This window comes from Molossus molossus, unplaced genomic scaffold (assembly GCF_014108415.1).
Source record: "Molossus molossus isolate mMolMol1 unplaced genomic scaffold, mMolMol1.p scaffold_m16_p_3, whole genome shotgun sequence".
NCBI classification, from domain to species: domain Eukaryota; kingdom Metazoa; phylum Chordata; class Mammalia; order Chiroptera; family Molossidae; genus Molossus; species Molossus molossus.
Genome location: NW_023425366.1, coordinates 81,848,738 through 81,876,409, shown reverse-complemented (window position 1 = coordinate 81,876,409; position 27,672 = coordinate 81,848,738). Strand labels below are relative to the sequence as shown.

The following is a 27,672-nucleotide window of genomic DNA, read 5'->3' as shown; positions in this document are numbered from 1 at the left end:
ATAATATTACAATAACTGTATGGTGCCAGGTGGGTACTAGAAATATAGAGGGGATCACTTTATAAAGTACATGATTATCCAATTACTAGGCTGTACACCTGAAACTAATACAAAATAACACAGAATGTCAACTGTAATTGAAAAATAAAATTTTAAAAAGAGAAGAGCCCTGGCCAGTTTGACTTAGTGGTTAGAGTGTTGGCCCATGGACCAGAGTCCCAAGTTCGGTTCCGCTAAGGGCACATACCTTGGTTGCAGTTCGTCTTCGGCCTTGGTTGGGGTCGTGTGGGTGGCAACCACTCTATGTGTCTCTCTCACATTGATGTTTCTCTCTCTCTCTCTCTCTTCCTCCCTCTCTCCCTCCTGCTCTATCTGAAGATAAATACAAAAATGTCCTTGGGTGAGGATTAAAAAAAAGAGAGAAAAGAGTCTTTCCTGAAAAATAGCAAGAAATCTAAATATTTGCATTTGCACTTATGCAATAGGAACTCTTGTGCTAAGCATTATGGAAGTCTTTTCTTGAAGAATACTGGAATTGTGTTCCGAGTCAACTCCAGGAACACCGGATCCACTGTGTTTTTATAAACTCCAGAGGTGACTATCCATATATGAGTCATATGAATGGCACCCTCAGAAAATACACAGGGACCATACGAGAATGCCATATAGAGTGGCCCTGAGAACCATGCCAATTTTGATTATACAAATAAAATATTAGTAAATAATAATAATACTTAGTTTCCAGTAACTAGCCCCTAATTGGTTTTTAAAAAAAAGGAAATTCTAGGGAAGTAATATAATTTTCCTGGAATGAATAAAGAAATACTTTCTAATTTAAATTAGTTCACAGCCACTATACTGTACACCACTGACTGAACCCATTTTTTAGTCTGTGAAATAAGTCCCCATTCTTTCCAAAGAATGGCCACTGCCTTCAACCACATGACTACTGCAGGAGCAGCCACTGCACACACTAGAACACAGGTCATAACTCCTGGCCACCTTCAATAGGTCCAGTTCTGTGTATTTGGACCAAGTTGGACCAATAAGCCATTCCCTGAGAAGATATGAGAGAAATAAAATGGAAGAGAAGATAATAATTGTAACATTTGTTCCATGTTTACTGTTTCGGTAACTGTTCTTAGCATTTTATGCATAATAACTCATTTAATCCCATGTTATAGATATTGTTAATACTCCTGTTTTACATATAAGATAACTAAGGAGCTCAGAGGTAGTGGCTTGCCCAAAGTTAAGTCCATGATGAAAGCTGATGAATATTTAATTGAGATCCTCCTCTGAGACCTCCCCTAAAATGTCCACTTTAGAAAACAGATAAAACTCTCAAGATAAAGGAAGCTGATGAGTGCTCCCCTTGAAGCACACCCACACCCCTCCTTTTCTCAAGCGTGTACTTTTGTTCTCTTTCTCCTAAATTCTAAGGGTCCTCATGAGACCTGCAACCAGGGGGACAGCAGGCAGTGGCAGCTCATCCAGGCTAACCCCATAAACATTTCTCCAAGGCCCCCTTTTCTCTGACTTTTCAGTGACCTAACAGCAGCCCCACGTGGCTCACTTCTGTCACTGTGACTTTTACTTCTCAGTGAGTCCGTGCAGCCCCATGTGGCTCACTTCTCTCCTATAACATTTCTAGGGGGCCAAAGCAGCCCCGCCTACGCTCTGTCCTATTGCTTCTCTGTCCTAAGCCCTTCCTTTGTTTCATTGTTCCCAGCTTCTAAAGAAGAAGAAGAAGAAGAAGAAGAAGAAGAAGAAGAAGAAGAAGAAGAAGAAGAAGAAGAAGAAGAAGAAGAAGAAGAAGAAGAAGAAGAAGAAGAAGAAGAAGAAGAAGGAGAAGAAGAAGAAGAAGAAGGAGAAGAAGGAGAAAATAGAGGAAATGGGAGAGAGGCAATATGTAAAGCTAGGAATTTGGTAAAAGATAAAACCTTACTTTCAGGAATCACAAATGAGTCCCAAACAGAATTAATATAGCCAAATCTATACATCAATCCTCATGGTGAAATGATAAGAAACCAAAGACAAAAAGTGAAAAGACCAGAGTAAAGCAATCAATTATTTATAAGGAAACACTAATTACACTGACAATAGACTTCTCAACAGTAACCTCAGAAAAAAAAAATAATGTAATAACATCTTCAAAGTACAAAGGGAAAGAGCCATCATTTAAAAATTTTAAATGCAGCCAAACCATTATTAAAGAATGAGGGTGTGGGGGTAGGTAGAAGAAGGTATAGGGGGTATAAATGGTGATGTTAGGAGACTTGACTTGGAGTGGTGAACACACAATAATGTACAATACACAGATGATGTATTACAGAATTGTATACCTGAAACCTATATAACTTTATTAACTAATGTCACTCCAATAAATTCAATTAAAAAGAATGAGGGTAATATAAAGACCTTTCAGACAAAACTGAAGAAAGCTTGCCATGTTCTTTTTTATTGATGATATAATAAAACTATATCTCATAGCTTGTTGAAGTCAATACAATTCTATTCCCTAATGCTACAGCCTTTAAAAAAAAATGTGTCTATAATTCTCCTGATCCATGCACAATATCATCATCTATTAGAAGTAAAAAAGCACCAGAAAATACCTTTTGCTGACAAAATGATGATTTCTTCACTGAGCAGTGTCTCTGATGAAAATCACCCCTTTGTGCAGCATTGTGCAAAATGGACAGGACCCTAGGTGCAGAGTCAGGAAATCGGCAGTAGAGTTCTAGCCCTGCCAGTAAATGGCTGTGTGGCTTTGGACAACGTACTCTAGCTCCTTGTATATAAAAGTACTAAGTAAGCTGGTTCATTTTTCCAACTCCAATCTCCATTGCTCTGCACTTCACTCTGTACCTTCCCACTGTTGTGAATGGCATCCTCCCAGGGGCCACACACAGTATTTCACAGAACACAGCCCAGAGAGCTTGACCAGTCTCAAGCTATATTTCACTAAAAGATCTCAAGCCTAAAAATCTAAACTCAAAAAATACAGATTGGTAGGCCAACTTCTCATAAGAAAAACTGTAAGTTCAAAACTCCAAGTCAGTTCTCTCCATACCCTCCATCCAACAATCACACCCAGAAGTCACAGCCCTTCTGGGTTTTGACACAGATTTCGGCTGATGGGACTAACCAAGACTCCTGTGAGCCAGAAATTTCTAGCCTTCTGACACCACCCCCATCAGCCTTCGTACTTCCCTCTAAAGATCTCAGCTCTTTCTTCATGGCTTAAGTTACCACTCTCCTACTTCCAAAAGAGAATGAAAAGATGATTTATCATCTTGCCTTTAATGACCACAAGAAATATTGAATTCTTCTGGCCCAAAAGAACATTTCCCACAGGGCATCATCTTAAATCTTAATTACAAGTTTATGTATTATTCAGGCAATGCTAGAAACTTAGCTCTGGGTTAGCATTATACCATTCATCTTCATTCACTCTCCCTGATCTTCCCTTCACTTCCAAATGATGGTCATTCTGGTCCTGTTGCTCCTTTAATTGTACTTCAGTTAGAATCACCTTTTCCCTAGGGTACCTGACTTTGCCTGGCAGAATGCCCATGATTTCTCCGACAAAAGGTCTTGACTCTCCTCTGGGCTCCTTGCTGACAAGAATTAGGGACACAAACAAGCTATTTATCACCCCCAGAAATCCTGCAGAAGTGATCTCTCATAGGAATGGCTCGTCAGGTTAATACAAAGAGAGCTCTCTTCTTGTGGTGCATATGTGTGTGTGTGTGTCCAGACAATTTTTCACCAGTTGCTCAAAGATGCTGTTGGCTTTATCAAATATCCTAAGATTCGAATAGGAGCAGCTAAAACGTATCAAGTGCTTTCTGTATGCAGGTACTCTGACTGCACACCTGTGCCCTTCAGCACTGTGCTCTGTGTATGGCTTCATTCACGTCTCCCTGCTACTTCTCCAAAGCACTTTGTCCTCCATGTGCTGGAAGATCTTTGTGGATGATTCTTTTTCATCTTTCGATGTATATTAAGGTATAATGAACAAACTCCCCATCCCCTTGCTGTCTCAAAAAGAGTCATAAAATGAAAAGAATTCCATTTGAAATCGATGCCATTCCTCACAGGACACAAAAAGTCAGTCTCATAGGCATTATGATTTCTGTTTTGTTTTATTTTGTTTTGCTTGATGCTTGGCCTTCAGCAGGGCAGTAAGGAGCCAAATACTTCTCAGCACAATTATGGGAACCTATTGTTCCTAAAGCTCCAAAAACATGCTAACAAAAGAAATATTCTTGCCCTGGCTGGTTTGGCTCAGCGGTTAGAGCGTTGGCCTGCAGTCGAGAGAGACCCGGGTTCGGTTCCCACTAAGGGCATGTGCCTCGGTTGCAGTTTGTCCTTGGCTCTGGTTGTATCGTGTGGGTGGCAGCCACTTGATGTGTCCCTTTCACGTCGATGTTTCTCTCTCTCTCTCTCTTCCTCCCCCTCTCACTCTACCTGAACGGAAGATGGAAAAATGTCCTTGGGTGAGGATAAAAAAAAAAAGAAAAAATATTCTTTCCTTTTTTAGGGCATTTTTTCTTCATTAAGGTATGATTTATACACTGTAAAATGCACATTCTTAACTGTGCAGCTAGATAAATATTCACTTTTGTGTGCAACCTAGGTAACCAGCACCCAGATCAAAACATAAAACATTTCAGTCACTCCAGAAAATTCCCTCGTGCCTCTTCCCAGTGCAGTACCCACCTCAACAATAACCACTATTCTGACTTTCATTGTCATTATCAGTTATATTTAACTGTCCTTAAATTCATGCATGTGAACTCACACAGTATATATACTTTTGTGCCTGGTTGCACTATTCAACAAAATGTTTTTGAGATTTATTCTTGCTACTGTATATATATATATATATATATATATATATATATATCAGTTTTTTCTTTTTATTGCTACATAATATTCCACTTTAATTTGATTTTGCAAAAGCAAATTGTAGTATATTGTTGGTCACTTGTCCTGTTTCAGTTTGGGACTACTATGAATAAAGCTGAAGACCATGCTCTTTTATATGCCATATGACGGATATATACACTGAATTCACTTGGATATATACCTGGAAGTAAAATTGCTGGATCATAAGACAGGAGTATGTTTAGCTTTGCTAGATATCAAGAAATAGTTTTCCAAAGTGGTTGAACCAATCAGCAGCTTAGGCTGCTCTACAATCTCACCAACACCTTGAGTATTTTAATTTCAGCCATCCTACTGGGTTTATAGTATTTTCTCATTGTGGTTTTAATTTTAGTTCTATGTCTTATTCTTGTTGATGTATAGGTGTTTAATATCTATATACACTGGATATGAGTCCTTTGTCCTATACACACATACACACATGCACACACACACACAAATGTATGTATTAATATCTTCCCCCATCTGCAGCTTGCCTGCTTACTCTCTTATGTCTTTTGATGAACAGAGATTCTTACTTTTAATGAAATCCAATTTATCTTTTTCTCCTTTCTTTTATGGCTTAGTACTTTTTGTGCCTTGTTCAAGAAGTCTTGCCTACTCTATGGTCATTTTCCTTTGCTAGAAGTTTTATTATTCACATTCAGCTCTATGATCCACCTTGAATTAATTTTTATGCATGATATAAGGTCAATTTCAAGATTCATTTTTTCCCAAATAAATACCACTTTATCCAGCACCATTTATTATAAAGTGATCTTTTATCCACTGAACTGCAAAGGCACCTTTATGGCAAATCAAGTAACTGTATATGTGCATGTCTGTTTCTGAACTCTATCTGTTGCATTGTTCTATTTGTCCATCCTTGCCCATAAATATCGTTTCCATGACATGGGATTAGCTAGTGTGCCTCTGATTAATGTAAATATTTACCTTAATATTTGCCCGCTTCACATCTGACCCTCAGTGACTTTCACTGTGCAGGACATTAACTGGTGTCTCTCACCTCCAAAGCCTCCCTTTCCTCCTCAGCTTTGTGATGTTATAGCTGGGACTCTGCAAACGTTTCTCCTGTGCCAGCGGCTTCCTGTTAAGTTCCGCCAGCAGAGGTCACTAGAGGAAGAGGGTGAAGCTGGAGGAGAGACCAAGGACTTTGTCCTCTCTGTTCTACCTTGCTCTGGCAATGGTTCTTTATAGCAGCCATAGCAGTTGGTTTTAGTAGCAGCTGGTTCCATTTTCAGCTTGTTTGCACACTCCCAGGGCTAGCTGCAACGCACTCCCTCAGAGATATCATCATCAGACAGGCAGCTCCCCTTCTTCGAGTTCCCAGTCCCAGCTCTGCAGTGCCCCAGCTGCCAACCTGTGGGGTCCTGTTAACCTCATCCTCTTCCATTTTCTCTGGCCCCAGGGCTGGCAGCAGCTTCCTGCAGTTTCTGTCTCTGATCATACATCACTAATCCTTTATTGCCTTGTATTTGTTTCTTACTTCACGGATCCTTCACTGCCTTTCAGTTCTCCAAAACCAATTCCTCACGTGATTTTTTTTCTGTTAAAATATTTGGCATCCTGCTGTGTGCCTACCTGGACCCTGAATGACACATGACTGACCGTGGGGATGAAGCAGCAATGAGTGGGATGGGAGAACACCCTCTCCCTCCTGGAACCAGAGCCCATGACCTCAGGCTTCTGCACAGCTGCCCAGATACAAACACCCATGCTCCTCCTGTGCCATCCAGCTAAACACAGCAGAGGTCACGTCAAGGCGGAAAGGCTTGTTTCCTGGGGGATGTTAAAGTTGATAAACTAAAAAATATGTGTGTTGTGGGAGAGGATCATGTACGAGGGAGGTGAGGTCAGTAAAGGAAGAAACGGGCAAGAGCATACTTAGCATATGAAAGCCAAAAGCCGGAAAATACCCTCCCTTGTGCAATAAAAAGGAATTTGGGGGCTAATTAACACTTCAACTATTGTCCTTCCTACCATGCGCGACCTTTTGGGGTATGTCTAACCCTGCAATAAAGTACTTCATATATGCAGACTGGTCTGGCAGAGGCTCATGTAATCGTGGGATTAGAGAAGAGATGGGTCTACTCTGCCCCGTTTTTCCTCTTCTAAAAACCTTACAAGTGTCTGTTTAGTGAATCAATATCCTCTTGGCTTCCTTTTGAGAAAACTGAGAAGACTGAATAACTGAAACAGTAAATTACTTTTAAGTGAATATGATGGAGAGGAAAAGAAAAGAATGGTGAAAAGTAGTACTATTTTGGCATTTCCAAATCACCTAGCAATCAGTTACCTACATGTTTAGGATTTTATTCATTATGAAAACCAGTCAAGACTTTACAGGAATTGCTACTTTGGAAAAGGTGCTGGCATAACTAAATTGTATATACATTTTTTTTCAATAAGCGTCTGCTGTGTCTCCAGAACTAAGAATGGGAAAAGATAAAAATAATAATAGAATATACAAATCATGTGTATGTATTTATATGTACATGCTTTTTTCCAGAAAGGGGCAACAGATAGATGAGGCAGAAGCAATTTCAGAAGAAAATGTTCCCAAGAAGAAAGTCTTGAGTCTGCAGATCAAAATGATTAAATGAGTGGAAAGCAACTTCTAAATCACAAAGAAATGAACCGATAAAGTCATTAGAAATAAAAAGAAAGTTCAGAAAGGTGGACAGTTCATATGCAATATACAAAACTCCATTACTTTCTTATAAAAGAAAGGTAGCATGTTAGAAAATAAAATTTTTCTAAATTCCAGATTTTTGATTTAGATGCTCCCTCCCCAATCAAACATATGCTCAGACACATACAAATTTCATTAAAATGACAGTAAATCCATACTAATAAATATAAGTGACAGCAATAGTGAATTAAGAACTGTTTTTTATGAGAAATGGGATGGCCTTCTAGAAGATCAAAAGCAGACTAGATCATAATGCCAGATAAACCAAACTCAAAATAAGCACAGGATAAGCTTTAGAAGAGGTGGGGGTCATTCCTGCCAAAAAGGCTCCAGGCTCAGAATTGGCAGGAACAGAAGCTAGAGGGACTGTGGGGCAGCATGTAAGGTAATTAAGTAGAGAATCGCCTTTGAGCTGAGCCAGGCAGTCCATCCTCTGCCTGGTGTGTACAGCACGGCTGTCTGCAGCACCTGCCCTCAGCCAGAACGCCGAGAACGGCTTCCCAAATCTACACAAAGGGCAAGTGGTACTTGACTAACCTATTATGGATGTTAGAGCCTGACCCGGCTCTTCCCGGTAGTGAAACACACTGAGGTACACTTCTACCCATCTCCACCTGTAAAGTCACCTTCATTTGGCAATGACAGGGGGCCTTCCTCATGCACCAAAGGGAAGTCCACCTATGAAACAGTACAACATATAAACATCAGCTGCCCATTCTAATCATCATGGAGATACATGTACAACTAAGGATAACCAGTGGTTTAAAGAAAGTCAGTAGCCTGCGAGAGGTAGAATCAACTAAACAAAAACTACTGAAGAAAAAATTTACTGGAGGCCTTCAAATAAGACCTGAATAAATGGAGAGATAAATCATGCTAATGGTAGGAAAAGGAATATAGCAGTCCTTTTAATTCTCCCCCAAATAATATATAAAACTGGTGCACTCCAAATAAAAACCCAACAGGACTTTTCATGAAACACACACAAATATGGATGCCAAATATCATAGAGGAGAGTAAATGTGCAAGAATACTCTTGTCAATTTTGAAAAAGAACAAAAGAGAAATTTCCTACCAAATATCAAAATTTACTATAAAAATTTAGTAATTAAAACAGAATAGCATTTTAAATAAATAGGTAAATGGAGAATAGGTAGCTATGAATTTAGCATATGATAAAGGTGACATTTTGAATAGAAAGAAAGGACAAACTATTATATGAATGTTATGGAGAAATGAGGTAACCTCTTGAGGAAAAAAATTAAGCTTATTTTTATATAACAATTTTTTGCATAAATTCCAGAGGGATCAAAGATTTAAATGTAAATAATAAAAATGAAAAAGTACGACTATAAGAAAATAAGTAAATATTATTAATTCAAGGTGTGCGTAGTCTTTCTTAGCATGGCATGGAAGTAATTAAGGACTGATATCAATTTGACCACAGAAAAATTAAAATTATCTATATGAAAATAAATTCAGTAACAAAAGTAAAAGACAAAGAACATGGTGAAGAAAAAAATTCAACAAATGAGAGTAATGTTTACAAACCAAATATAAGCAGATTAATAACTCAATATTAAAAGGGGCAGAAAGTGCCCTGGCCAGTTTGCCTCAGCGGTTAGAGCATCGGCCTGCGGTCCAGAGAGATCTGGGTTCGGTTCTTGCTAAGAGCACGTACCTCAGTTGCAGTTTGTCCTTGACTCTGGTTGTATCATGAGGGAGGCAGCCACTTGATGTGTCCCTTTCACGTTGATGTTTCTCTCTCTCTCTCTTCCTCTCTCTCCCTCCCACTCTATCTAAAAAAATAATAATAAAATAAAAGGGGCAGAAAGCACTACAGATGTATCACAAAAAGCAAAGTTTTGATGAACATATATTAAGCAAAGAAATGTAAACTAAAACAACAAGATGAACTAAAATCCAAAAGATTGATAATCTATTTTAGAGAGAGGATAAGGAAAAAAACATAAAAGACTTGACTGATGTGTTTATTGGGATAATTTTTTTTTTAATTTCTTATCCTCACCCAAGGACATGTTCAGAATTTTTTAGAGAGAGAGAGAGAAATATCAATATGAGAGAGAAACATAGATTGTTGCCTTCTGCACATGCCCAACTGGGGATCGAACCCACAACCTAAGTGTGTGCCCTGACAGGAAATCAAACCTGAAACCTTTTGGTGTACAGGCTGATGCTCCAACCAACTGAGCCACCCAAAGGGCTGGGATAACCTCTTCTGATGATATTTGGCAATATCAAAGTAAAAATTGGCAATATGAAAATGAAAATCGCATATATTTTATCTAACAATTTTAGTACTATCCCATAGAAATACTTACACAGAGTAAAAGAATATTTTTTTCAACATATTTGTAATAGTGGAAAAAATTAGAAAGAAATTACAGATTCATCAGTAGATTCTTAATTAATTACAGTACATTTAACAATAAAGTTCTATGCAGCTGCTTAAAATAGAATGGAACAATTCTGCACCATTGATGCTCAACCAGGGGCAATCTGTCTCTTCCCCCAGGGCCCATCTATCTGGACACATTTTTGGTTGTCACAGCTGGGGAGGGGTGTGCTATTGACACCTCGCAGGGAGAGGCCAGGGATGCTGATAATCACAGGACGGCCCCTCACAACAAAGAATTATCTGTATCGGGCTTCAAATGAAACACTGCTGTACATGAACTAAGAAAGAAAGCACCCATGATATGTTAAGTGGGCTGGGGAAAGGGGAAGCCAACTTGCAGATACTGTAATCCCATTATTTGTAAATATTCTATAATATCAGCAGTAATAATAATTAATGCATTGAGCATCAAATCCAAAATAAAATCTAATAAAATATTTAACCCAACTGGTATGAATAATATACCCCATTTCTAGGCCTGGCCTACTAAATGACTCTTAAATTCTCCTTTCTTTGCCCCCAAGCCAGATGCAAAGGGCAAATAAACATTTTTACTGAACTGAATAATTGTCTAGAAATTCAGAAATTACCAAAATTGCCTGAAAAAGACATATCAATAACAATAAAGAAATGTTAAAGGGATGTCGTAAAATTATCTCCACAAAGAGAGACTAGACTCAATTTTATAGGTAAGCTCTTTGATTCTTCAAAGAACCGATAATGCCCTTGCCTTAAAAATTATTCATAGAAAAAGTGAAAACTCCTCAATGAATCTTATGAAATGAGCAAGTTCCTGATACAAAATCTGACAAAATAATATGAAAAAGAAAACTATAGTCAGTTGCTTTTTAAATATGGGTTTGATAATCCAACATAAAGTTGGCATACTTATAATTTTATAATTTACAAAATTCAGTAAGCCCAAGTAAAAATATACCAAGTCAAATCCAGAACAGAATTTTTAAAATATATTTTTATTGATTTTTAGAGAGAAAGGAAGGGAAAGGGAGAGAGACAGAGAGAAACATCAATGCGAGAGAGAAACATCTATCAGTTGATCGGCTGCCTCCCAAAAACACTAACCTGACCAGAGTTCAAGCCCAAAACCTGGGTATTTGCAACCAGCAAACTTTAGGTGCACAGGACAACATTCAACCAAATGAGCCACACCAGCTAGGGCAGGACAACATTTTTTTCAAATAGCCAAACAAATGTAATTATAAGAATATAAGAGTGACTTAATATGAGATCTATTAATCTAATTTATCACATATTGGAGCTTTTATTTATTGATTGATTTTATTGATTTTAGAGAGAGGAAGTGAGAGGGAGAAAGAGATAAACATCGATGAGAGAGAACATCAATTGGTCATCTCCTGCATGCCCCCCACTGGGGATTTGGCCCACAGCCTGCGCATGTGCCCTGACCAGGAATCAAATTGCCGACCTCTTAGTGCATGGGTCAATGCTCAACCACTAAGCCACACCAGCCAGGTCATACTGGAACTTTTGAAAAAGGAAAACTCTGTCTTTGAAACAAGTACAGGAAAGATATTTGATAAAACTCAGTATTCAGTTCTTGTTTAGAGCAATAATACATTTAAAACCTTTTAATAAACTAGACTCAGAAGAATATTTCAAGCACCTCATAGAGTACTTATAATGTTGGAAGCATTCAATAAATGATTATCAAATGACTGCATAAACAATGATCACTTAATTTAATAAGGAATATTTACTGTGAGGCCAAAGCAATTGTTTTTCACTTAATGGTAAAAACTCAAAGGCATTTCTTTATCAAGGATTAAGGGGGAAATATGCTCACTGTACTGTTATTTACCTCTGAAATAAGATCGGGGGGAGTGTAAAATGCATAGAAGAGAAGACAAAATTTTCATTATTGATAAATGATCTGATTGTCTCCCAGGAAATTCCTTATCTTCTCCTCAACTCTTCTTTCATCTACCTCCTCTCCATGCCTGTCCTCTCTTCCCCGGAATACACAGGCACAGATAAGACTTCACAAGATAAACAGAAAACCATTCAGGCCCATCAATATTTAAGAACCAAATCTTCAACACTGTCTTCATTTGCAGTCTTTTATCATAGGCTTTCCATCTGTGTCCCTGAAATTTTCACTGTCCTTCTGCCACAGCAACTGCCTTCCAGTCTCACTTCAGTCATTTCTTTTCTGTACTGAACAAGTCTGACACTGAGAGCAGTTCTGTTGCTTTAAACTAGTGACTCAAAGAGCCTAGACTTCGACCTGCTGGTAGGAGATGAGCATCCTCCTTCTGAACTGAAAACTGATCCGAAAACGCAAGTCCTTTCTCGGTCCCTGCAGGAGAAGGATCTATAATTCTGGATGCTTTCATTTTATACACCATGAATCCTATCAAAGAACAAACCCTTTAATAGATCCATCATGCATAAAATTTTGTACTATTTTCATTATTTTATTCATCACCAATTCTCTGTCCTCAATGTGTCCACTTTCAAAGAGAAGGTGATAACAGTTTTTTGAAAAGGTTTGAGAACTGATTCTATTTATGTCTTTTATGTCTCATAGTAAAAAAGGATGAACCCTAAAGCACTGGGGCAGTTGAAGTGAACCAGTAACAATTTAAAAAGCAGGATGGTATTGAACATATTGAAAAGGGTTAAGGATACAATTTCTGGTTGGTCAGAGAGAAAGTGAATTAGACTCTACTAATCTATCACTTCAAAGATTTTAATGTATGTTGTTATTAGTCTGAGTTCATAAACATTTTATTATTAGTTTTCCAAATGTTTTATGCCCACTATATAAAAAAAAGCAAAAATATTTGAGAGCTTAATAACCATTTGAAGCTCCACTCTATCTTAAATGTAGTTTTCTTTTGAAGAACAATAAAGCTGACCCATGCCATCAGGAATTCAATTAGATTATTTCACAGGGAATGGTTTCTTATTTAGTGATGCGATCATCCATAAAATAGAGTCCTTTCAGGATTTACTGAGCTATTTTTAATTGTTTTTCCTTAAAGTCAAACTGAAAACTATTATAAGGAGGAACGATATATCTCCCTGGGCATGTTTAAATGGTTTAAACCAATATATAACACTTTCTGCTGAAGAACTTGTTTTAAGTTTCTTATTCATTTAAAATCTGGATTTACAATTCTAATAGTTCTACAATTTAATGTATTTATATACACCTGTACATGTACATATATATGTATAGGTATGTATAAATTATGAATATTCTAGTGTTATAATTTGATATTCTAGTGTTATAGTAATATTTCATATTTTTATAAGTACTTCCTTTTACAAGTAAAATGTCCCTTACTTGTAATGACTGTGTATATGATGGCTCAACATGATTCATCTAATTTAGTCATTAAGAATGTCAACTACAGCCTGGCCGGTGCGGCTCAGTGGTTGAGCATCAACCCATGGCACCAAGAGGTCACTGGTTCAATTCCCGGGCAGGGCACATGCCCAGGTTGTGGGCCTGATCCCCAGAGGGGGGCATGCAGGAGGGGGCCAATCAATGTTTTCTATCTCTCCCTCTCCCTTCCTTTCTCTCTCTCTAACATCAATAAAGAAAAACAATTTAAAAAAAAAAAAGAATGTCAACTACATAAATTGCATCAGTGCTAGGAAATACATTAACAACATTTGGTGAGTGCAGAATGTGATACATAGCATGGCACTGACATACTTACGCAAATTCAACCATGTAAAACAAATGGAAGGGATTTCGCTGAAATGTGAGGGGACGAGCTCTGGCCTGAAAATTTAGAAACCAAAGTCTGAATTCCAACCTGTGCCACAAGGGTAAGATGCCTAATTCCCCAGAGTTTCTTTGGCAGGGTTCGTTTCCACAGCCACACCATCCTTCAGCTCCCAGTTCCTAGTAGTGACAAGTGACTGAAGCAGAGCACAGGGCGACTGGAGACCTGCACAGGGCCTTGCTCTTAGACTGCTCCAGAACCCAAAGAACCACGATAGGGCCAACTGCTCTCCTGCCTTTCTGACACCTACATGCAGACTATCTCCTCATCTCTTAAGGTTTCATAATAGACAAAAAACATGACAATTTGTCACTCAAATCCCCTGCCATCTTACATCCTATCTTCTCCAGGGTTAATATTCCGAATTCCTTCCAACATTTCTTATACTTAGGGTTGACCATGCTGTCTTTTTATCCCAGGACAGTCCTGGTTTAACCTTGTTTTCCGTGATGAATAATTATACCTTATCAAAGCATAAAGTTAAAAAAGTTAAAAGATGACATCCAAATATAAAATGAATGTGTGTCAAATATTTTACTCAAATTATTAATTAATGAGGGGCCACTGAGATAATAAAGAAATTAGAAAAGAGATGCTAAAGTGAGTTTACTAGTTGAGATATAAAACTGGTTAATACCGTAAGAGGAATTAAACAATACATCTTGGGGTAATCTTTCTACTAGACAGAAGTCTACAAAGTAGACTTCACAGTGCATGGGTTCAAACAAAGGTATATCCTTCTAGAAATAATCCATAGGCAGGACTGATAAATAATGCCCCAGTATAATTCTGAAATGACATACAATCATTCTCTTGCTTTATTTCCAAGTTTTGGATAATTTTTCTTAATAGACACCTTCAACTCTCAAATGTATCCCAGTTTGGGCAATAAAGTATATGGCCACCTAATTTACAGCACCCTAGGACCATAGCAATGATAACATCCCACCAACCCCTACCTCTAGGCAAAGGGCACCATATCCAGCTAAAGAACTGCCTCATTGGGCTCTCAGCTCAGCATTCACTACCTCACCCCTGCACCTGCCTCTCCAGGACATGCCTCCAGTAGTTCCCACCACCCTTCTGGCTGCTCTTTCCACACCCTTCTGTGGGTTTTGCCTCCTAATGGTCATCCCAGCTCTGATGCTCGAGTAATGCTCCCAGTTCTTTGCCTTTGATCCACTTCTCAACTCTTGAATAACATTCAGCCCCTCCAACAGACCCAAGGATAGCAAACCCTTCTTCCATCAGGCCCCAGGATACGTCTTCCGGGGTACTGCCCTTCCATGCCTGTGGCCCTAGCGGTTGCTCCACTCTTGACAATCCAAGGTTATTTGAGAGCATTGCCAGAAACTTCCTCACCTGAAATTCAAGGTCATGAAAATTCCTACTCCCACTTCTGTCAGTCTCCCACGTGAGAGCTTCACCATCAGATCACAAAACAACTTCATTCTGCCCCCACCCCTGACCTCCAGAAAACAGGATATACTCTTTAGTTCATCTTCTGGGCTCCAAGATGACAAACTATAGCCCTCAGGCCATATTTACATACCACCTGATTTTGTAAATCAAGTTTGATTGGAGCACAGCCACACCCATTTTACTTATGCATTGTCCATGGCCGATTTTGTGCTGAAAAGGCAGAGATAAGTAGTTGTGATGGAGATGGTATGGCCCACAAGGCCTAAAATATTCAGTATCTGACCCTTGACAGAAAAACTTTGCTGACCCAATATAGGACCCTGTTTCCACTCTCCAAAGCCCTTTCTGAAGGTCATCTGGTACATTCTCCAATATACCACCCCTCTGCTAGGCACAGTTGATAGCTTTGTCATCTACATGTCCAGGGCCCTTTATGGATCCTCTATGATAGCAATAAACACTATAGCACAATAATAATTATTATTTATTAGATATCTCTCTCTCTCTCTCTCTCTCTCTCTCTCTCACACACACACACACACACACACACACACACGCACACACACTTATCTTCAGGTATAGGACCATGCCACCTCAATATATCCAAGACCTACCTAGCATGGTATCTAACCTAAAATCAACAATCATAATTTATTACTTATTTTTTATTACTGAACAACAGCTGTGTCCAAAGCACCAAAATGAGCATTTTCATGCATTCTCTTTTATAACCCTCACAATAACCTGCATAAAAAGACTGAGGCTCTGAGAGACCAAATAGATGGCCAAAACAACAGAGTGAATAAGGAGTTGGTCAATGGTGAACTCTGAATCCAGTGCCTGGGCTCCTGACCCCTAAGCTATAGAATTAGTGTTTATTTAATAAGCCTTCTGGAAAGGTCCCCATTTGCTCTTCACTTTGAAATAGTTGGAAACTCACTCAAAACTAGGAGCTTGAGGCTCTGTGCTTATGTGATTCATCTGTTTACTCAAGTGAGACTCGAGAACCCCTTGGGAAGCTGCAGTGTTTGTGAAGGTGCCCACTAATGAGGCTAAGGGCAGCATTGCCCTGTTCTGTGGCCAAGGAAGCAGCCTTGTTCCCCAAACTGTGTAGGCAGTAGCCCAGCTAGGGAGGCCAGGAAAGTATACAGGGATGGGTCACCTCTACAGGTCACAGAAAGGCTCTATAGTTGCAGAAATAACCTGAATCAATACTCCTTTTGAAACAATATGTCAAAAATTTATCTAAAATTGAAAATAAGGCAAGAAGGGTGCACAGCACATAGCACATACCTACAGAATCATATGGGGGTAATGGCAGCCTAAGAATTATAAATAGGAAGCTGTTTACTACTGATTAAAGGTCCTAGACTTAGTGAACTCACTTGTTAACGTGTATATTTCTGTTCAGTTGAACAGATAACTCCTGCTATACATTGAACAGTTTTATGCCCTAGCAGGTTTGGCTTAGTGGTTGGAGCGTCAGCCTGAGGACCAAAGGGTCGCAGGTTTGATTCCATGTACTTGGGTTGAAGGTTTGATCCCCAGCTCCAGTCAGGGTCTTGTGGGAGACGACCAATCGATGTGTCTCTCACATCAATGTTTCTCTCTCTTCTCCCTCCTTCTCTCCCTTCAACTCTGTCTAAAAATCAACAGAGCTCTGGCTGGTTTGGCTCAGTGGTCAGAGTGTTGGCCCGGGTACCAAAGAGTGGCAGGTTTGATTCTGGTCAAGGGCACATACCTCAGTTGTGGTTTGGTCCCCTGCCCTGGTCAGGGTTGTGCGGGAGGCAACCAATCAATGTATCCAACCAACCAAACATGAACATGAATGTGTCTCTTTCTCTCTCTCTCTCTCTCTCTCTCTCTCTCTCCCCTCCCCCTCTCCCTCCCTCCCTCCCACTCTGTCTGAAAAAAATGGAAAAATATTCTCAGGCGAGGAATAAAAAAAAAAAATCAATGGAAAAATATCTTTGGGTGAGAATTTTAAAAAACGCAGTTTTAAAACTAACTCAGCAATTTATCCTAGTATTTCTTTATTAAGTTGCCTATAAATGTCCTAGTTTCTTAAATGTTCTTTCAACCAGTATCAACTCTAATGGGTACCTTCATTAAGTAATGACTTAAAAAATGTCAATGATACACAGTCATTTTACTTTTGCCTGGGAATCATGATATTACCTCTTTGAAAATTATACTTCATAAATATGTTAAGGATTTCACATTCACATGAAGAGATTCAACAGATAAAACACCAAGACCTCAAGTAATCTTTAAAATCTATTACTTAAATTTTCCTTATGAAAAAACTGTCTTTTTAATGTGCTATACTGAAGGCTGCTTGACTGTCCTCTAGACATCTTTTAAAAGGTATATTTATCATTGATCTAAGATAACTTGACACCAGGAAATTACACAGAGAACATTCTCAGGCTGATGGAAATTACATGTGGGCTGGATAAAGCTAAATAAAAATAAGATTTCACAGTTGTTCATATCACATTCTGTTGTATTACAGGTAAATTCAAAGGTGGTGCTTCTAACTTTATTTATGATTATTTCAAACTAAGTTTAGAAACTACTGCCTTTGAAAAAATAGTGTTACCTTCAGCAATAACTCTAGAGTCTAGATATGTAATCACTGTACAGAAAGTCTGATTCTTCAAAGACTGCTTTCCCAGGATTTTATAAGCTCTTCTTCTCTGTAATAACCTATATAATAACCTATGTAAGCTTATTCAGTAATTACGAGCTAGCCACTTTTTTTTTTTAATCAAGGCTGAGATTTTTATCTGGGCTAACATGTGAGATGGGAGTGACCAAGGCCTACTGAAACAAGGGCAGGTTCCAGGACACTCAAGATGCACATAATATCAGGCTTTATTGTAAATGTGTAGACACAACTAAATTGTGTCTACTCCAGGCCCGACCCACCATGATGGGCTGGAAGACAAATATGCCAGTTGACGTTCAGGTCTCCATCCACACACTTGTATCATTTAGCAGCCCAGGTTTTATAGAATGCTGGCTCACAGGGAAAGGCTTGTTCCTCAGACTTGATGGTCACCTGCCCAAGCCAGGACCCATTTAAAGGTGGGGGTCTCTTCTAGCAACTCTACTCCCTCCAAGCCAAGTTTGGCCATGGGGACCCTTTGTCTTCACTCTTGGTGGGCATGCCATGCAGCCACTGTGCCTCCCATCTCAGTGGCATTAAGTGTTCAAAGACCCCAAACTCTTTCATTCCCACTGGGGGAATCCTCACAACTCTCCTGACAGATTTTCCCTTCAACCCTCAGAGTACGAAGCCCATTCTCCCCCATACACACACACTCCACCACCAACAACAAATCTACGTTAATCTTCGAAGTAGGCTAAAAGCCTTCAAAAACAAATCCATGCTCATGCCCCTTGGCCTGCCTCTGGGTCAGAGCATTCTACTTTCACCCTGGAACACGCCGACTGTGAACTATAAGACGTGGGGTATTGAGGCGGGGTGAGACAGAGACGAGGACCTCAGCGCAGGAGGAGAGGCAGCCTAGCCCGGGATGGGGAGGTAGGCCCCGGGGGACATGAGGATGGCAAATCTCTCGTCACTCTGTAGTGTAAGCCTACAATAAGGAAAATAAGTTACTTCTCAGTAAAATTTTCAAATCCAGGCTACTCTACATAATAGCCATGTGCCCCTAAGCAAGTTTCTTAACTTCAATTTCCTCATCTGAAAATGGAGTTAATTATGGTACATATCTTATATGGTTAAATAAGAATTTCATGAGTTGATAACTATAAAATGATTAGAACAGTCCCTGGAACCTAGTAATATTATTATAAATATTTACTACCACAATAAATTCTCAATAAATTGCCCCCCTTACCACTGTATTCCATGAGAATGGAATTTCAAGCATTATTAAAGTTGAGGCAAAGTCTCTGACACCTGAAAATAAATGAACCCCAAAAATCCTTAAAGGGAAATTTAATGTCATGGAATTGTTGCTGGAGGATGAATGTTGTCTCAGTGCCTCATTTAAAAGGGTGACTAGAGTTGGGGACTTGTTTACTCAACCAGGGAAAGGGCACATGAGTCTGAAAAGTCTCTTACCATGTTGTTCTTCCCTTGAGCCTGAACACCTCACGTGTCTAAGCAGGATGCTTATCTCCAGATGGGAATTTCTCACACACCCCTGCTTTACACAGTGCTTACATGGGAAGCATTTAAGCCCCACGGAGGGACATAGTAATACTAGTGATTTGAATGGATATCTAAAGGTAGTAAAATTAGAAATTATTCTATGAATTTTAAATATTTGCATCAAAATCAAACTGGTTGCCTATATTTTTTAATTTATTCACAGATAGGTATGGATGGCAGGCCTTCCACGAGGTACTTAGGATAATGGAGGAAAAGACAGCATCCCTGACCTCACAGAGCTTGCGTCTGATGGGGACCCTGAGCAAGCGCTGGATGCTATGTGAGCACATGCCCAGAACATCTGCTTCCCCTGGAAACTCGGAGAAGGCTTCCCAGAGGAAATGAATTTTAAGGCAAGAAATAGAAGGTATTTTGTGATGGGCAGAAGAATTATAGGCAGTGTTGTGTTTGAAATATTTGGCTGAAAAAGAACTTTTTTTTTTTTAATCTAACATGGCAGGAACATAGGAAGTGAAGGAATAAGTAACAAGACGGACCAGAGACATGGGATGGGGGTCCAGGTATGCAGGACCTGTGGACAATCAAGCAGTTTAGACCTTATCCTAGGAAAGTGGGGTATGATCATATTTTTATCCATTTAGATTACTCAGGACAAGTGATTTTTAGTGTGGCAAAATTAGATATAGGGAATTCAACAGAAAGCTACTGAAAAAGCAGGGGACAAATGATATAGACAGGGATTAAAATGGTGACAGTGAGAAAGGAAAGAAGTGGATGGATTCCAGAGATATTTAGGAGGTGGTCATAACAATAGTTCATGGAGGTTAAGAAAGAGAGAAGCCAAGCCAACTCCCAGGCCTCTGAGTCTGAGGTGCTCATTACTTACTATTAGAGATTACTGGAGGACAAGTAGTCTTCAGCTAATGATCATGAGCTCATTTGGGGGACTATTAAATTTGAATTGGCCCTGGCTGATTTGGCTCAGCAGTTAGAGCATAGGCCCTTAGACCAGAGGGTCCCGGGTTTGGTTCCCGCTAAGGGCACGTACCTCGGATGCAGTTAGTCCCCGGTCCCGGTTGGGGTTATGCAGGTGGCAACCAGTCGAAGTGTCTCTCTTGCATCGATATTTCTCTCTCTCTCTCTCTCTCTCTCTCTCTTACTCCCTCTCTCCTTCCTGCTCTATCTGAAGATAAATGCAAAAATGTCCTCGGGTGAGGATAAAAAAAATTTGAATTGGCTGTGATATATCCAAGTGGAAACCTCAAGCAGACAAACACTCAGAAGAAAGCCCAGACAAGAAATATCTTGGAAGTTGTCAGTATAAAAATAGTGTAGAAGCCATGGAAACAGGTGACAATGCCTGGGAAGAGCATATAAAGAAGAAAACAGGGAAAAGACAGGAGGAAAAATCAAGAGAAGCCAGGGAGGCAGGACGAGAGCCAGAGGGTCTCACCATGTGAGCCTGGATGAATGAAACAGAGACCAAAAGGAATCCTATAACTGCGTGAATTCAACGATGGAAATTTTAGACCAAGTAGGGGAAGGGTAGGGAAGACGCCATACTGAGCAGGGGAGGACATGTTTCAGGGTAGGCTATGGCTCCCTCCACACACTGCCCCCTCCAGGCCACCCCACTCTGTCCTGCCTCAGCCTCTCCAGTAGCTGGGCTGACAAAGGGGATCACACATGCTACTTTCTTTCCACTGTGGCCATGCTCACCTTGATCTGTCTGGCTGAAGCATATTCCTCTAGGTCCAATTGACCAATAGGAAACAGAAACCACCAGAAGTGAGAAGGAAAATGCCTGTGACCTCCAGAAGAGAAGATAGTGAAGGTTGCATCTCTTTCTCAGGCTTTTTCATCTAACCACTTATCCAAATACCACTTATCAGATTATTAGAATCTACATTTTAATAATATCCCTGGGTTACTGGTATGTACAATAAAGTTTGAGACATTGATCCATAGCAAGGGTCAGCAGACTCAGTAAAGAACTAGAATTAATATTTTACATTTTGTGGGCCTTGTAGTTTCTGTGATGACTACTCAGCTTTGCCTTTGACATAGATGACAGGTAAACAAATGAGGTGGCTGTGTTCTAATAAAAATTTATTGATGGACATCAAAATTTGAATTTTATATAATTTTTACATCACCAAAAAGCATTTATAATCCCCTTGTAGGAGGATCCTAGAATTTGTATGTAGGCTTATTAGATGATTCTATAAAACCTAGGGAGTAGAGAAGACATATGATTTTTAAAATAAGATCCTGTGCAAAGACTGTGTTTATTCGATATCTAAATAAATTCTCAAAGTGCAACTTTAAATAGTTATTATCAGGATAGAGTCTCATGCAGATATAACTTGGCCTCACCCATAAAAACTGAAGAACTAAAGCTTTGGCAAGTTGGTTTTGTAAAATATATATATATATTTGCATAGCTGGACTATGCTATGGAGCTTCAGATATTCACAAAGTCTTTGGGGCATTTAAACCAAATATTTCCTTCTTAGGATTAATTTTGTGAGTTTCTTTGCTTGTTGGTTGGTTTACCATTATTTCTCCAGACATTTAAAGCTTTACAAATGGATCAGAGTTCATGTGAATTGCTTGCTTTATTGCTAGGCAGGGCTCTTTTCCCAGATGAAATACGGGCTTCTAAATCTAACCCATTCTTTATTAAGAGAAATATAACCCAAAATGTCTCTCTCATCAAAATGAGAGACACTTTTCTCCACATTTGAATCACTCTACCTCAAAGCAGAGTCCTATTTTTATTCGTCTTAAGTCATCCGTGTTCTTGGCATCTCACATTACATCATCCCACTCAATGCACTCTTCTTGATTTTCTTTTAATCATCATGCCAAGAGAATTTAAAAGTGGGAAAACTGAAACTTTTTATTTCATTTTTAAAGTCATTTGATATTCAGATCAAGTAAAATTCCCTCTACTGGCCAAAGTCAGTCTCTTCCAAATGCTGTTTAATCCGCTCTTTTCCAAACGCTTAGAGTGCATATATCTAAGTCATACAGAAAGTTGTAACATTTAAAAAACATATATTCTATGTAATATGAGGGGGTATAAATTAAGTAACTATTAAAAATCATAAATTATTCAAAGCAAAAGTCAGTCAAAATGTGTAATCATGTCTCTAATTTTTCATGACCTCCATTTTTAAAAGCAATTGTTTAACTATTTAGTATTGAAACACTAAAATTTTAAACTTGAGAATACAAACTTTAGAAGATTTTTTTCTTCACTCAACTCCTAAGGACAGATCTTCAGTTTCTTGTCAGGTGCACTGAGCCCTAATGCAATCTTCTCCCAAAAAGGATGAAGAGTTGCTCCCTTTTTGTGGAACAGGAAACCCAATAAGAAATTCAGAAATGGGAAAGACTAACTAAAGGAAGTTTCTGTGTCTCTTCCCCTTAGATCAGCAGTTTTCAGTATGTGGGTCACGACCCCTTTGGGGCTCAAATGACCCTTTCACCCGGGTCACCTAAGACCATCGGAAAACACATATTTCTGATGGTCTTAGGAACGGAGACACTGCTCCTCTATCCATCTCCAGGCGGGTCTGCCCACATGCAGACACGCCCACATACAACATGAGGACTGTATTAAAGGGTCGTGGCATTAGGAAGGTTGAGAACCACTGCCTTAGATGCAGAAAGCTGTAAAAGAATGTGACTTTCACCTAAAAGCAAGAAAAAGCTGAATAAGTAAAACATGACTTGCCTTGAGTCTATCAGAGAGCTGAGGCAGCAACACAAGGTGAACTGAATTTCAGGTCACAGGCCCTCTGGGGAGAGGCCAAATGCATGAACTGCTTCCATCACCTGGTACAAAGCACAGCTTTAAGAGGCAACCACAACAAAAGAGGGTAAGTGGAAAATAGATCAACATTTAAGAAGTTCCTAAAGGCCAAGTGTGGGCTAGAGTGATATTTAATTCCTGTTTGTTCCAACACAAGGAAGTCTGCGCTCACTCAGCTTCTTTCCACCTGTCTCCCCACCACCACCCCTCAGTGCAAGGCACACAAAGCCCCACAACTTTCCTTCTTGAAGGCAGACCCTTCTGGAAATGGAAGTCAAGTACTATAAGCCCTGGGGGAGGGGCAGAAACTGCTTCCACTCCCAGAGCCCAGGCAATAGTCCATGGCCTCTACTCAGGGATAGAAGCCAATACCATCTGCTGAGGCACAGAAAATCGCCCCCCCCCCCAACCCAGTCCAGCCAGGCAAAGGAAAACTCTGAGAGCAGAGTGAGGAAACACCCCCCACCTCATCTCCACCACCAACCGTGCATTGGGTGTAGCAAAGGCTAGCAATCTACCACTGGGGGTTGGCTGCCGAAGAACAGGGCAACCCACCTGTCACTCATCTCAAGCAAAGGTCCACTGCTGCTTCAGGAGAAGTAAAGCAAAAGCTGCTGTCGCTGAGGGCCAGGAGACCCCCTACTGTCCAGGCTTCTGTGCCGACACAAAGCAGTGGTCAGCTACCACTGGAAGAGGAGCTGGGAACTCTTTCCTGCCTGAAATTCTCCACAGATACTAGGCAGTACTTGACTGCCATATGGAGAACGGGAATGGTTTTGAAAAGCTCCACTCCTGAGATCCAAGTGCCTAGAATATGGCTAACTGAAGCTGGACCAAGAGAACTAAGAGCCCCACCTCACCTGTACATTTAGCCTCCCACCAAATAATCAATAGCAGTAGTATACAGACTAGGAAGGATATGAACACAGACCCTTTTGTGGCACAAACATTCAAGTTTGCTTAAAACTGAGGATGAATGAGGAACACTGAGAAAAAATCCTCCAGCACCCTGGGGTTCACATTTAGTACAAGGCAGCAGCAGTCCATCCATAGGGAGGCTGGAGACCATGATGCATTAATGAAAATTATAGCAACAAGACCTAAAATCAACTTAAATGAAAGCTAGATTGGCTCAATCCCCCCTTCATGAAACACTGAGAAGAGGTATGCCCATAACCAAGCATAAATCCTATTTACCTCAGGCTCTACTGTTCTTTTAAAAAATGTTCAGTTTTCAATAAAAAATGATGAGATACAACAAAAATGTATATTCTGCTACTGTTGGATGTATTGTATAAATGTCAGATGGGTCAAGCTGTTTGACAGTGATTTTCTTCCATATTCGTATTGATTTTTCATCTAGTAGTTCTATTGACTACTTTAGGAACATCGACACCTCCAACTACAATTACCAAACTGTCGAGTCTGCCTTTTAATTCCATCTTGTCGCTTCACATATTCAGAGACTCTGTTATTAGATGTATAATAATTTTTAAGTGTCATATCTTCCTGATGTAGTTACCTTTTGTCATTAAAAATGTTCTTCATTGTTTATAGTAATATTCTTTGTTATAAAGACGATTTTGTCTGCAATCAAAATAGCTACTCTAGCTCTCTTATGGCTACTGTTGGCAAGGTGTATCTTTTCCATGCCTTTACTTTCAACCAATTTTTTATCTTGAACAAATGTACATCTCTTGTAGCACATAGTAGGAGCTTACTTTTTTATCCAGTCTCTGGATATTAACATAATTAATAAACGATCTCTGCCTATTAATATAATTATTGATGTAGCTGGACTTATGTCTGCCATTTTACAATTGTTTTCTATATAACTTGTGTCCTATTTACCCTGTTCCTTTTTACTGTCATACTTTGTGTTAAAATATACATTTTCTAGTATACTATTTTAATTCCTCTATTGATTTTTAAAGCTTTTCTTAGTTTTTTTTTAATTAGTTGTGTATATAGGAATTACTATGCATCATTAACTCATCACAATCTACTTTATGTTAACACTGACTTAATTTTGACAAAATATAGCAAATTTGATGCAATGTAGCTCCATTTCCTCCCCTATCTTTTATTCAGTTGTCATCATATACATTAAATCTACATGTGTTATAAATTGAATACAGTCTTACATTTATTTTTTAAACAACAGTATGTGTTTAAAGAAATTAGAAAAAGAAAAGAGAAGAAACATATATAGTCTCTTTTATATTGACTCACATCCTTGTCATTTCTTGTGTTCTTCATTTCTTCTGGTGGATCCAAATTACTGCCTATTATCATTTTATTTCATCCTGAAAGACTTCCATTAGCATTTCTTATATGGTAGGTATACTCTCCATTTTTGTTTATCGGGGAATGTCTTTATTTCACTCTCATTTTTTGAAGAATAGTTGTGTTGAATATAGAATTATTAAATGACACTTACTGTTTTTTCTTTCTGCATTTAACTGGTAATTCCATGGCCTTCTTGACTTCAATACATTTTCATAAGTTGTTTCTCTGTAAATGATGAGTCATTTTTCTCTTGCTGCTTTCAAGACTTGTTCTTTGTGTTTCAGCAGTTATACTGTGATGTGACTAGTTGTATTTCTCTTTGTGTTTATTCTTCTTGGAGTTCATTGAGCTTTGGAATCTGTAGAATATAGGTTTTTATCAAATTTGTGGAAGTTTTCAACCACTGTTTCTTCAAATCTATTCTGTCCCTTTTTCTCTCTTCTCTCCCTCTATGACTCCATACAGTTATGTTGAGACTTATCTTACCATTATCCCACAGCTCTCTGAGGCTCAGTTCTTCCCACCCATTTTTTCCCTCAGTTCTTTGAATTGGATCATTTCTATCTTCAGAATCAGTTATTCTTTTTTCTGCCATCTTATATATGCTGTTGAGGCCATCAACTAAATTTTTAATTTGGTTATTTAACTTTTCAATGTTAGATTACCTTTTGTTTTTATATGTTTTATAATTTTCATTCTCTATGGAGATTTTTTATTTCCTGTCATTGCCAGTTTTTAAAAATAAACAGAATTGGCCCTGGCCAGCATGGCTAAATGGTTAGAGCATCTGCCAGTGCACTGTGTGTTTGATTCCCCATCACGGGCACATACTGGGTTGCGGAATTGATCCCTGGCCCCAGTTGGGAGGCAACCAATTGATATATCTCTCTTATATTGATGGTTTTCTCTCTCTCTCTCTCTCCCTCCCCCTCCCTTCCACTCTCTATAAAAATCAATGGAAAAAACATCCTCAGGTGAGGATTAAAAATAATAACAACAATAATAATAATAAATAAACAAATTTTTCTTTAATTTTTTAAACATATTTATAAAAGTTGCTTTAAGGTCCTTGGGCCCAAGTAGAGTCAGTTTTTACTAACTGCTTTTTTTTCCTGAGTATTGATCACATTTCCCGGTTTCCTTGTATGTCTCATAATTTTTGGTTGAAATTTGGACATTTTAGATAACATATTGTAACAACTCTAATTTTGTTTCATTTTTCTGAAAGAAAAAAGTTTTTCTTTTCTCTGTAACTTGCCTGGACTTCAACTTTAAAATCTATCTCCCCTGTGGTGTGTGGTCACTGATGTCTCTGGACAGATTATTTAACTTTCATTTTTAATTTTTTACCCCAGCTTCTTAGTGGTTTCCCCTGTGTCTACATAGCTTAAGGCTCAATCGGTACTTTGAACAGAGGTTGCATGCAAATATATTTAACCCATAAATCTCACACCTTCTGCTGGTTGATAAGGGTGTAGGCTGGGAATGTATTCAAATTTTTAATCAGTTAGGTCATCTTTGGGATTTATTTTCCCCTCAGCTCTCTCAAGACTCCTCCATGAATCTGTGTCACTTTCCACTCAGCCAGGGATGTTTGAAAAGTTGATCTCATTTCTAAAATCTCTCTATTACGTTTCTGGCTGGCCTAAAATTCACCCCAACAAGAATTGAAACCTCAGATTAGTAAAACAAATTATTTTTTCTGTTCTCAACAAAGTTCAACACTCTCAGCTGACAAGGCCACAGGTTTTCACCCTCACCTCCCACCCAAATCATACTCATCCCCCTGGCAGCAAAGCCACTGGTTTTCTCATCCAGCCCCACACTCTTCACTGACCCCCCTGTTGGGGTAGAGAACGGGTAGGCATAGAGGGGAGGCTGCCTGCTTTAGCAAAAAAAAATAAGAATACAAGATTGCCAGTTAAATTTGAAATTCAGATAATGAGTAATTTTTTAGGGCATCTCCCATGCAACATTTTACATACTTATACTTATATTACTTGTTATTTATCTGAAATTCAACTTAACTGAACATCCTGTGGTTTGTCTGGCATCCCTGGGGCTATGAAAAGAGGCCCAGAGGGAGGGGGAGGGGGGAATCCGAGGGGAGAGAAGGAGAAACATCTGTAACAAAAATTAATAAAAAAT

At 39.0% G+C, this 27,672-nt stretch overlaps 1 long non-coding RNA gene across 2 annotated transcripts in view; it reads right to left on the bottom strand.

The window, feature by feature from the left end:
* Nucleotides 1-8,220: 8,220 nt before the first annotated feature.
* The window catches only part of LOC118642839, a 44,882-nt gene continuing 25,430 nt past the window's right edge, over nucleotides 8,221-27,672 (bottom strand). The window contains exons 2-3 of one of the 2 annotated variants that reach the window (XR_004961807.1): nucleotides 25,676-25,882; nucleotides 8,221-8,326 (exon numbers count right to left, since the gene is read on the bottom strand). This is a non-coding gene — a long non-coding RNA (uncharacterized LOC118642839). Of the gene's footprint in view, nucleotides 8,327-23,163; nucleotides 23,275-25,675; nucleotides 25,883-27,672 lie in introns of those variants that run through there. The other variant, XR_004961806.1, reaches the window with a different exon arrangement.